Below are 9,896 nucleotides of genomic sequence, written 5' to 3'. Positions count from 1 at the left end.
ATGCAAGTTTTCATAACCATTTCTTCAAAAGGTTGCTTTTATTCAGAAGAACTATGTCCGTCAGCCTTCACCGGTTTACTAGAACTTCATGGAGCTCCTTTCCGGCCGCGTTCGCGATTCCATATCCCGGAACGAGGAGTGACAGGTCACGGTTCTTTACACTCTGCAGAGGTGTGTTGCTTTACCCATAAGAGATCTTAACCTTGGTGCCAACCGGGCGTACTCCCCGTCCACACTTCCTTTGGTGTGAGGCCCGGTATAAGGTCTAGCCAATCATGTTCCTCCGCTACCTCGAACACCCACCCTTTGTTGCATGCCCCGACCCTGGGTCCTCGTCGGTCCTCTTATACCACTTAAGGATGGACCCCGACCACGACAACAGTTTGGGACTCGTTAACCAAACTCCTTCGCCGGTAGCTGCAACCCATCATAGACCGCAATACCGTGGGGACTTTAGGCTTCCCCAGCCCACCGCTTGCACTTCGAGCGACAAGTGTCTACGGACTATGCCGTGGGGACTTTAGGCTTCCCCAGCCCACCGCTTGCCCTGACAGATACAAGTGTCTACGGTAAAGCGCATCCGTTGATGAACGAGAGGTGGAAACACTTTTGACTACTCCGTCCCACTCCGGATCTTATGGTTAACACGGATATTACGGCACAAGAATCACTGGCGACATTTGTTGTTTAATCCTAGATGGATATAAGCCCGCGCAATGGAACCTCCACCATATCAACACAATCCATGGTTCCATTGCCCACCACATAGTCATATTCATAGTTATGAAAGTAGTGGTTTTGATTTTTATGCAATAGTGATAACCATAATACTTTGCAAGTAATTTGATAGAAATACACAAATGACATGAGCAAGTGATGAACTTGCCTTTCTTGGCTGCAAGATTATGCAGACAAGGTCTTCGATGCGTAATAACTCCAAATTCTGAAATAGCATCATCGTCCGGTAAGGACGATGTTTAAAAGATTGGCAAGGATGCAATAATGCATAAGAATGAGATGCAATCGCTCTAAGCGTGACCTAACCCCGATGATTTAGGATTAGTGAGTGGTAATAATTGATTCAGGGTGTGTTGCACTTTTAGAGTGATTCACAAACAAGGTTCTTATTCAGGTGTGATTATTTGGTATCATGAACAGGTAGATAACAAAGTACAGTAATCAATTAAGCACTCAAAGAATGATAATTGGCATAATGTTAACGTGTAAAGAACAGTTGTCAATTTTAGTACCATATGGCATGGTTAATGATTACTTGTTATATTCTTCAAAAGAATAACTTTTGAAGAACAGGTTCTTTAATAAAGAACAAGTATGATAATTAGACTGGTGGGGTTCTATGGTTGACTATGGTTTCATCTAGTTTCTGAAGTAGTTATTAGATGGATCGCAACCTAGTTGGATTCATCAGCTACTAGGCTGGTATTGTTGAATTAAGCCTAAGCATATTAATTACCAATAGTTGCTATCAAGGTGGTATACCTTGTTGGTGATAGCTGGCTAGGGTTTAGAGGTTCTTATAAGCAGGGTTGATGATGATTCTTTATTTACTTCAAAAGAATAACTTTTGAAGAACATACTTCTTAGGTAATAAGAAGTATTTCAATTATTGGTGTGTATCTAGGGTTTCCTATTGGATTTACTAAGTAAAGAATGGTGGTTTCCTAAATAGGATGATTAATAATTATCTCACACTAATAGGGTTTAGTGGAGTATGGTTAGGTAATGCAAGATACTGGGCATGGTTGCTATTAGGGTTCATCACCATGATGTGATGCTAATTAAAGTTACTTTAGGTTGATAATTCTAAGGATACGAGCTAGGGTTTGCATTTGGTTGACCCTATTTGATCAACCATGTAGGATAGGGGTACATATATGGGGTACTAAATGATTGATAAAAGAGCTCCTACATTTTATGTGGACATAACAAGTATTTAATTGCTAATTATGGTATTGTGGATCAGAACTAAGTACATGATCACATATTCTAACCTAGGTTTAGGTTTAGAAGCAATTTAGGGTTTACATGTAATAATGGAGCTAGGGTTCCTAATGATATTAGGGTTTTAAGGATCACATGAGATGATGAATTCGTGGTTCTATTACTTATGAAATTAGGGTTTTCTAAATACCCTATGGTTCTATGATTAATAACTTCATGGTAAAGTTGAAGTTATTAGTAATTTTGAAATTAAAATAATATTTAATTTGGTATTTTATTATTTTTAATTAATTAATAATTAAGGTAAATATTAATCAGGGTTTAAATCTCTCTAATAATGATTTAACAAATAATAAATAAAGAAAATTAGTTTTAATGTTTTCTTTATTTATTTACTGGTTTTTTATTTACTTTTGGAAATTTTTACTATTTGTTGAATTTTAATTGAATTTAGAATTAAAATTAAAGGTTTAAATAACAAGTAATAAATAATTGAATTTTTATTAAAAATATAAATTTCCTTTTATATTTTTATTTTATAGATATTTCTTTTATAGGAATTTTAATATCTTATATTTGTTTTTCTCGAGCTATTATGAATTTTCTAGATTTATTTGAAGTTGCAGTAGCTTTTTGAATTTGAATTAAAATGAAAAGAACTGCTAAATGTCTCGGCTACGCCTACCCCCACACACCGATTAATGGGCCCGTGGCCACGTCACACGCCACGGTGGCGTCGACATGGCTTGGGTTCACGGTGGCCGGCGGGGCAGTCGCCCATGGTCGCCGGCGTTCCCGGGTTCCCGCGGGGACGTGCGTAGGCGCGTTGTAACGAGGACGCCGAGGAGAACCTCATGATGGTGGCGCCGCTCCGGTTTGGTCACCGGAGCGTGCCCGGCGACGAGGTATTGCGGCGGTGCCCACGGACTAGCGATGCGGCGGCGCTACGGCGTGTAATCGAGCATGGCGAGCTTGCCACGAGGTAGAGTGGCTCACCGCGAGTATGACGCGCGTGACGGCGAGGTGGATGAAGACTTGTATCGCCGGATTTCATGGTTCTGGCCGTCGGAGTAACGAGGTTGACGACGGCGCTACAAGCTGCTCCGGCTCGATTCCCCCTACACGGTGATGATGTCGAGCATGGCGGTGACGACAGTGGTCACGGCGAGGCTTGGGGCTTCCCCAATCGGCGGCGAGAGGTGGCGGTCCGGGAGCTAGGGTTTCGTCCATTTTCGGGATAGAGACAGAGAGAGGGGAAATTTGAGGGCTAGGGTTTCATCCATGGCATTTATACTTCCCCTCGCAGTCGTCGGCGTTCACGGGGTCAACAATTTCGGCCGGGACGTGGAGCTCCGTCGACGCCGCGGTGTCGATCCCTGGCGAGAGGAAGAAGACGGTTTGCTTCTCTGCCTTTATCCAGACGAAGGGTACGGTGGGCTGTGATGGGCCGGGCTGGGCTCCAGCTGCTGGGCTGCTGGTGGGCTACTCCACGGTCTACACGGCCAGGTAAGCCTGGTAAGTCCTTTTCTCTTCTTTTCTTTTTCTGTTTGATTTTCTATTTTGTTTTTTTCTATTTGAATTCAGATTTGTATTCATAGTTTAACTCTTTTCTGTTTTGCAGGTATTTGACAATTGGAATTCCATAAGAACTAATACAGGGATCATTGTATTACTGTATTGTTTTTGCATAAACATAATTATATGTGAGTCTTGTTGCAATATTTAATTAGGCAAGACTTTAGGTATTCATTTTAATTTCCTTTCTCATTTGTAATATAACTCCCTGTTGAATAATTAGAGTTGGTTATTCCTTTTCCAATTGTTTTGGAAGTTATTATTGGGACTTGATTTCATATTGGAGGAATTGATCAATGCACATGATTTTATGTGAGCTCCAATGTACTAGGGTTTTATAGTTTCTATCATAACCCCCCTTATTAAGGTAATGCTATTATTATATTTAAAGTATCTAAGTAGGTATTGTTTCCCTCATGGTTCATCTTGATTACAAAGTTAAATGGTTGTTAACCATACCTGGTTTAATTAAGGACTCAGCATTAGGTGGCTCTTTTGTTTTACAATTGAAGCATAGAATCTGATTAATGAACCATTAGGGTTCAAATGTTATTTACCTAATGACACCTGGTTTGAATCTCAATTATGGCCTGGTTTTATAATTGGAGTCACCCAAGTTATTTACAACTAGGTTTGAGATATACTTCTGGGTTGTATAGTTGAGATGACACCATATTGCATGTGCTAGGGTTTAATCTCCCCCTAACCATGATAAGGTGGTTGTTTACTTAACATTTTAGGTTCTCCTCTAGTTATTATGATATTGAGAATTAGTTTTATCTTCTACCAATTGGTTTCTATTATTAACCTCAATTTATCATTTAAGTAGCTACATTGATTATAGTTCTTTTTATAGTTAACTTTGGTCTTATGGATATATGGTTTCTCACCATATAAAGTATAGAGTTTAACTCTAAGGTTTGCTTAGTTCCTTTAATTGGGGAATAGTTGGAATATAGATGTGACAGGGTTCTGCTTATGATCACCATGTGGTTCACAAGTTAAAGATAGGATATAAGCCTAGGGTTGCTTACTAGTTATCTTCCTATAATTTTATGTGGGAATGAGATCTACTTATTCTATTAGGTTTAACTTATCCTCACATATCTCAATAGCATGATCATGGATTAGGCATGATCAACTTATTCTTAGTATCTACCTCAAGTTCTTATGGTTTATGATCATCATTCAATTTATAATGATCAAGGGTTGGCTTCCTAATGATCTCTCATTAAATGGGTTTCTCACTTCCATGATCAAGCATTGTCTTGATGAACTAAGGTGTAGCACTTCTATTTTATTTTCTAGGATGAGCTATTATGGTGGCCTCTATAATTGATATCCCAGGAGATTGCCTGAGATATTTCTTAGGATTCTTTCCAGGGAATGATGATATAATCATCTGAGTATATGGATAGCTCTTTTTCCCAAGTCCAAGTGTTGCCTCATTAATTTGAGTGTAACACCATAACTTGAGTTCTCTAATATAGGAATAGTTATTCCAGGGTTTATGGTGTACTCCTAATATTTTAGTGCAATGGTTGTCCTTTATTCTTAAATAGGTAAAGCTAAGATTGGCATGATTGGTCACTCTCTTATTTGGGAAAGACTTTAATACTAACCTAAGGTTAGGCTTCCTAGAGGTTGATGTGATCATCAATGTCTATGTTAAATATAAATGATTTATCTCTCTAGGAATTGTCTTGGATAATATCCTAGGGTTTCTCTTAGAGATGATGATTTGAATACTTGGATGTATATCCAAGGTTTAACTCAAGGTTTGTTATTGCTTCTCTAATATTTATAACAGAACTCTCACCTCTCTAGGTTTGGTGTGTAATAACTTGGAATGGAGAAGAATATCTATTTCTGAAGGGGATCTTCTTGTTATAACTCCAATGTTGAAGTGGAGTGAATACCCTGAGGTTTCATGGTAGGATTAAGGATTAGTTTAAGACATGGAAAAGATAAGTGAAGAATGGTTTCTCCATTTTATTGTTACTTGGTTTGCAGTTGAATTGGTGTTCATATGCTATGGCAAGGATTACCTTATTATGATCTGTTATAAGATCAAGCAATTGATCATTGATTAAAGTGTTGTTGTGTTGATTATTAGTTCCATTTGATCTAACCCCTTAGATCAAATCATCTCTACCCAAAACAAGGTTTTAGCAAAGTCACATTGAGGTTTATGGCGCTTGACTTGATGAGCTACTTCAATTCCACCAAGGTCAAGTGAAACTTCAGTTACTGTGACTGTTTTACTTTAAAGCGCGAAAATTCCCCAGATTTTCTATGCATGAATGCAATGCACACATCTATTTCCTCTATATTTGTAACCCCAATACCTGGGATATTACAATATGCTAGATGAATTGAGTGGTGCTGCTGTGTTCTCTAAAATTGATTTGCGTAGTGGTTATCATCAAATTAGGATGAAAGAAGGGGATGAGTGGAAAACAGCCTTTAAAACAAAATTTGGTTTATATGAGTGGTTAGTAATGCCTTTTGGGTTAACTAATGCACCTAGGACTTTCATGAGACTGATGAACCATGTTTTGCGTGAATTTATTGGCAAATTTGTGGTTGTCTACTTTGATGACATATTAATCTACAGCCGCAATGAATCTGAACATACTATACATATTCGACATGTTTTGCAAGTGTTGCGTGATAATCAACTCTATGGTAATCTTGAGAAGTGCACATTTTGCAAAGATAAGGTCATATTTCTGGGTTATGTTGTCTCTAAGCATGGAGTAGAAGTAGATGTGTCTAAAATTGAAGCTATTCAAAATTGGCCTACTCCCATGAATGTGAGTCAAGTAAGAAGTTTCCATGGTCTAGCTGGGTTTTATCGCAGATTTGTGCCCAACTTTAGTACTATTGCTGCACCTTTGAATGATTTAACTAAAAAGGGTGTTGTTTTTGAGTGGGGCGTAGCCCAAGATCATGCTTTTGATGAACTTAAGAGATTGTTAACTTCTGCACCGTTGTTTGCACTTCCTGATTTCAATAAGCAATTTGAGATTGAATGTGATGCTAGTGGTATTGGAATTGGTGGTGTGTTGATGCAAGAGGGTCGCCCAATTGCATATTTTTCTGAGAAACTTTCTGGTGCTAAGTTGAACTATCCTATATATGATAAAGAATTGTATGCTTTAATTAGAGTTCTTGAGGTTTGGCAACATTACTTGTGGCCAAAAGAATTTATCATACATTCTGATCATGAAGCTTTAAAATACCTGAAAGCCCAATCTACTTTGCATAAGCGTCTAGCTAAGTGGGTTGAGTTCATTGAGTCTTTTCCATATATTATTAAGCATAAGAAGGGAAAAGATAATATTGTTGCTGATGCTCTATCTAGGAAGAATATGCTATTAACTCAACTTGATGTTAAAATTCCTGGTTTAGAGATACTATGTGATTTGTATGCTACTGATCATGATTTTGCTGAACCATATCGCTTATGTGCTCTTGGTAAAGCATGGGAAAAATATCACATACATGATGGGTTCTTGTTTAGAGCTAACAAACTATGTGTTCCAGAATCGTCTGTGCGTTTGCTCTTATTGCAGGAATCACATGCTGGAGGTTTGATGGGTCACTTTGGGCGTGAGAAGACGCTACTCATGCTAGCTGACCACTTTTATTGGCCAAAGATGAGGCGGGACGTGGATAGATATGTGAGGAGATGCATTACTTGCAACAAATCCAAGTCCAAGCTGAAGCCTCACGGTTTGTATACTCCTTTACCGGCACCTACTACACCATGGGAGGATATTAGTATGGATTTTGTGTTGGGATTGCCGCGTACTAAGAGAGGCCTTGATTCTATATTTGTGGTAGTGGATAGATTTTCTAAGATGTCCCACTTTATTGCCTGCCACAAGAGCGACGATGCGTCGCATATTGCTAACCTGTTTTTCAGGGAGATTGTACGTCTACATGGAGTCCCGAAGACTATTGTTTCTGATCGTGACGTGAAGTTTATGAGCTACTTCTGGAAGACGCTTTGGAGAAAGCTGAGGACGAAGCTGTTGTTCAACACTACTTGTCATCCCCAAACTGATGGTCAAACTGAAGTGGTGAATAGAACATTGTCACAATTGTTGAGATCCATGATCAAGAAGAACCTGAAGGAGTGGGAAGAGTGTTTGCCGCATGTGGAGTTTGCTTACAACAGGGCGGTACATTCTACCACAGAGCTATGTCCTTTTGAGGTGGTGTATGGTTTCAAACCCATTACTCCACTTGACTTGTTGCCTTTGCCCATACATGAGAGAGTTAATATGGAGGCATCAAAGAGGGCAGATTTTGTGAAGAAGATTCATGTGAAGACTAAAGAGTTGATTGAGAAGAAGGGCAAGAGCAATGCTGCAAGAGTGAATAAGAAGCGCAAGGAGATGTTGTTCAAGCCTGGTGATTTGGTCTGGGTACATTTTCGCAAGGATAGGTTCCCGAAGCTGAGGAAGTCTAAGTTGAAGCCTCGTGGTGCTGGACCTTACAAAGTGCTTGCCAAGATCAATGATAATGCATACTCGATAGATCTTCCAGAGGATGAGTTTGGTGTCAGTAATTCTTTCAATGTTGCTGATTTGACACCATATGACGGAGAAGACCTTGGAGCGTCGGGGTCGACGCCTTTTGAAGGGGGGGGGGAGATGATGAGGACATCCCTACCTCACTACTACCTCCGTCATTACCAACAGAAGATGAACTCGTGAAGCTCAAGTCCAATGAAGTCAGGATTGGACCAATGACACGAGCTCGTGCGAAGCTACTTAAACAACAGGTGAACTTGTTCCTAAACGATACCTTGATTGATGAGAACTTTATACTACCTAAGTCCTATTACTTATGTATCATCAGGTATGAAGAGGAGACAAGCATCGCACGAGGAGGAGAGGAGCAGCTGGACGTGAAGATGGACGTGAAGCTGGACAAGGAGCTGGACATGAAGATATCTCATGGACGCGCGAGGGAGGAGCGGGAGGAATGCGCGAGAGGAGAAGAAGAAGTCCAGGCCGGTCCAGCGCCGGTCGACCGGCCCCCACGCCGGGCCACCTGGTCCCCAGCCCGGTCGACCGGCCGCCAACCGGCCGCCAACCGGAGGAGTGCATCGTGCGGGCAGAAACCGGAAACTTCGCAGTTTCCCGGTTGGCGACCGGTTGACCGGACCACCGACCGGACCGGCCGGTCCACAGCCCGGTCGACCGGATTCCAGACCGGACCAGTCCGAGTCTGTCTCGACCAGATCTATTCTGGGTCGGTTTTACTTGTATTTTTCGACCAGAACTCGTCCCGGACGCCTATATAAGTGCCTTGGACGACCCCCTAGCTGCTTTAGACCACGTTTAAGATAAACCCTAGTTCTTAGTTGTTTGCTCTGCAAAACTATTGAATTCCCTACACCATATTGCTTGGATATTGTGTAGATCCTGTTTAAGTCTTGTGTGATCTGCTGTTCCATTGGGAATTAGACGATTGCAACTTACCGCTTCGTGGTCGGCGGCTACGTGCGCAAGTGTGTGGAGTTGCGAATATCTTGCAGGGTTGAGAGCTGTTGCATCTGGCGACAGGGACCAATCGAGAGATCTCGTTGCGTCATACAAGTTATCATCCACTACATCGTCGTGTTTCTCCGCTGCCATCACCCCGTAATCATCATCACCACCGTTGCTTACTGAGAAGATCGGGCCACCCCTTATCAATGCAAGTTCTACTCTGATGCTACGTTTGCGAGTGATCCTTCAGATCGACGGCCCCTTTCAGCCTACTTTATTTTTCTTGGTGGTTCTCTCATTCCATGAAAGACAAATAAGCAGACCGTTGTTTACCGTTCGAGTGCAGAGGCTAAGTTGCAATCTATGACTCTTTTGACTGACGAGGTGACTTGGTTACGGTGGTTACTTGCAGATTTTGGTGTCTCCGTTAACCGACTCCTCTCTTGTCTGATAGTACAGGTGCTATTAGTATTGCACGTGACCTTGTAAAGAATGAACTTACCAAGCATATTGGTGTTGATGGGCGGTGTGCAGGATCAGCTTATTGCGCTGCAGTATATGCCTTCAAAGTTGTAGTTGACGGGCATAGCTTTCTACTCTCCAAACTCAGTATTGTTGATTCACCATGAATTTGAGAAGAGGTGTTAAAGAGATATTTTAAATATTGTAGTTTCCCTAGTAGCTAGGGGGTTCCCTAGATATTTCCAAAGTTTTAAATAGCCGGCTATAGCTCCGCTATAGCTTTTTAGGAGACCTGCCCGCTGCGGCTATGCTATTTATAGGCTAAATGAGAACACCTCTAATAGCCGGTTATAGTTCTATTTAGCCTTTTAACGCTAAACCTCATGTATT

Source organism: Lolium perenne, chromosome 5, assembly GCF_019359855.2.
Source record: "Lolium perenne isolate Kyuss_39 chromosome 5, Kyuss_2.0, whole genome shotgun sequence".
Taxonomy (NCBI): Eukaryota; Viridiplantae; Streptophyta; class Magnoliopsida; order Poales; family Poaceae; genus Lolium; species Lolium perenne.
The sequence above is the reverse complement of the archived record's forward strand: the minus strand, read 5'-3'. Positions refer to the sequence as shown.